Below are 3287 nucleotides of genomic sequence, written 5' to 3' on the forward strand. Positions count from 1 at the left end.
CTCACATTACTACTTCTGTAATCCTTTCACTGGTTGCTTTAGGTTCAAACAGACTTAAAGTTTTCTGATCTTCTGCAGCTTTATGTCCCACCTCATGTTCTCCCATCTCAAGACACTGACCGATTAAAAATTCATAAAACCAAAGAAAAAACATTTGGAAAGAATGTTTTTTCCTTTTGTTCCCCATCACCATGAGGATCAGTTTCCTGTTAAGACATCAGTTCTTTGAATGATTCGAAGGCTACGTTAAAGTCACGTGTTCACTTTATGTACGTTGATTTTATACCATATTTTTATTGACTTTCTTTGTTTTAACTGTTTGGTCTGATTTGTTTTGAGCTCCTTATTGTTTAGCACTTTGAATAATGCTGTCTATTAAACAATAATAATCATAATAACTTGTTGTATAAAGTTTGACTTTTTACATATTTAATGTGACAACAGCAGTTTATAGGAAAAATGAACAACTTCCAACTAGAAGATAAACAGATCTCTAGTGGTCCTGAGGACAGTAAATTTTCACATTTTCCATTAAATGTGGGATCAACATCCCCAACAAAGACTTGATTTATCAGAGTAACATTCTGACTTCTGTGACAGTCTGGCGACCTGTCCAGGGTGACCCTGCTTCTCACCCGAAATGTCTGCTGGAGAGGCAGCAGCACCTCCTGACCTCACTGGGACAAAGGTGTTAGAAAATGGATGGATATTCTGACTTAACCACTAGAGGGCGCCCCCCAGTTTTACTTTGAGTTGTGCAGTAAAAGTTCACCAGACAAAATAAAAATGCTTCAGAATATCAGATTCTGTTAGACATATTATTTACAAAAGTCAACAGGCCTCTTCCTAAAACTATGGCTTTTTAATAATGACTTAGTTCTAACAAACACCTTTTAATTCAAGACTCAAAATGTTTACTAGAAAGTATTTTGTTTTTTGTTTTTTTAAGTTAAAATAATCCTGCATTGATAGTCACACCTTTTACAGTTTCTATTGAATTATAGAGCTATTGAAAATGAATTACTTTTCATTTTCCTTTTTCTATGCAGCGAAACAAAGTGTGAAATAAAGGAACAGCTTCAAATTCTCTCCAGAAAGGTTTGAGTTGGCGACGCAGGGGAGCCGCCATGTTGGATTTTGATGTTGGCTAGTTAAAAACCTGTTTTTCAAAGTAAGAGCCATTTGATTTCTGAGATGTTTGTAATCAATATAAAGTATAGAGCATATAGAGCACCATTTTATCACAGTCTTTAACTTTGCAGCAGCCATTTATTCCTACATTAAACAGCCATATTAAGCCAGACTCAGTTCAAGCTGATGAATCTAAAAAAGGCTCTTAGGTTTGAAAGTATAAATATTAGTGCAAATGGACTCATCTCAATGTGAACAGAACTCTGGACCAAAGTTAGATAAAGTGGTTCTGTTAGTTTGATTTACTTCACATAAATCATCGTTTCTCAGCCTTGGACTTTAAGATCCAATGCTTTACATGTTTTCCCTGCTTCCACAGACCTGACTCAAATAAACAGGTGATTCATTTACCTGGTTTAAGAAGCTCAGCTCTAAGCCTCCACTGAGTGTTAATGTAGGAGACATTTATTTATGCTCTGATCTTATAGTTTGTATAGTGTGTATTTCTCCCTCTATGGCTCATCATTGATGTGACAAAGATAATTATGAACACAGTTTTTATGATTGCCAGACCATAATACATGTTCATCTACTAAACTTCTCTACCTTCCCTCAGGTAAGAACCTGTAAGAAAAAAGTCTCTACAGCTGAGTTATAAGATAAAGTTACTATCCTATATGTTGTGTCTATGGCCCTATTGTCAATAGTAATTGATACATTTCTAATTTTCTCTACTTTTTTATGTTAATAACTCCTGAGAACATATTTTAATAACAATCTTACATAATGCAACTACAAGGGTGCTTTTTAAAAACATTGTATCAAAATGGTGTGATGATGTACATAAAAATATTCAGGTCATTTGTTCCTATGTGAATGTGGGAGTTTTAAGGAGTAAATATTCATCACTACTGAGGTCTGGACATGGAAGCAAAGGTGAACTAGTGAATTCATTGCTGATTCATAAATTGAAGAACTAGGCAACACGTGTGCAAAATCATAATAAAATACAAAAACATCTGGTTATTCCTGTAAGAAGAGTGTGAGCGTTAAAATAAGTTTCACTGACACAAATTAAATTAAAAAACTTTGGTTGGCACAAACTTTTGCATGAATTAAAAAATACTTTTCAAGACAAATCAGATATCAAACCTGAGTAAGAGACGCTAAACTACAGCACCAGCTGTGTTCATAGGATGTTCTTTTTTAACTTACATCATCAGTTCATCCTTATTATTAAATCTTTTTGGGGTTTAAGGCATACAGTTGTTTTTGTTATTTTTATCATGGTCCATAGTTCTCTACATGTACTAGTTTTCATACCAACACATGCAAGTGGTTGAAAAGACTTCAGCTGAGGGGGGAGGATTCATCCACCCTTTGGTTTGGTTGTTACACGTCCTGTAAAGGCATTTCTTCAGCTTTATCTTCAGGGTTGCCATTTCCATTTTGTTCTATGAAACACAAAACAGAATTTTTTCCTCTGATTGTTTGATATCCTAAAGTTACATTATTATTAAGATGACTTGAATAAAAACAGAATTTCTTCTTTCTCTAAATGTCATTTTTAGTTTTTCAGAATATCATCAATCAGCAAAAAATAAATCAAAATAAAGCAGAAAAGTTTTGACTTTTTCTGAAATGATTTGTCTTTCATTTGTTTCCAGATGCTTGTTAAAAAAATAAGAATCCAGAAAGCAAAGCATATTAAAATAAAGATGGAAACATCAACATATTAAATTGAATATGTAATGTATATTCACATGAGGCTGATTAAATTTTCTTTTTGAATATAACTTCTAGGAAGGTGTAAGACATGTCTGACATTAAGCCCTGATTTCTTTTTTTAATTGGTCTGATGTAATTATAATCTCAAACATGTTTTCATTAGCTATAAGCTTCTCTGTTGAAGAAAACACAACAAAGATATATTAGAAGAGAAAATCTGAGTTATGTGTTTGCAATTTTTAATAGTTTTATTCATAGTATTTTAAAAATGAATGTTGTTGGTTTTTGTTTTCTTGATTCTTGGCTGTTTTTCTTTAGTGTTGTCTAAATCCGGGGCCACAGGTTGGAAACCTCTGGTCTAAACCTTCACATCACTGAAAGCTGGTGAGCCTCGATTAACCCAGTCAGTCACCAGTTCATTTCTGCTT

The 3287-nt window shown here is 33.5% G+C and overlaps 1 long non-coding RNA gene across 1 annotated transcript in view; it reads right to left on the minus strand.

Moving 5' to 3' along the window:
• Positions 1-1245: 1245 nt before the first annotated feature.
• LOC106942504 (uncharacterized) overlaps positions 1246-3287 on the minus strand; it is a 5974-nt gene continuing 3932 nt past the window's right edge. Inside the window, exon 3 of the long non-coding RNA XR_001423641.1 lies at positions 1246-2585. This is a non-coding gene — a long non-coding RNA (uncharacterized LOC106942504). The remainder of the gene's footprint in view (positions 2586-3287) is intronic.

This window comes from Poecilia latipinna, unplaced genomic scaffold, assembly GCF_001443285.1.
Source record: "Poecilia latipinna isolate Pla-1442-1.1 unplaced genomic scaffold, P_latipinna-1.0 Scaffold4325, whole genome shotgun sequence".
Lineage (NCBI taxonomy): Eukaryota > Metazoa > Chordata > Actinopteri > Cyprinodontiformes > Poeciliidae > Poecilia > Poecilia latipinna.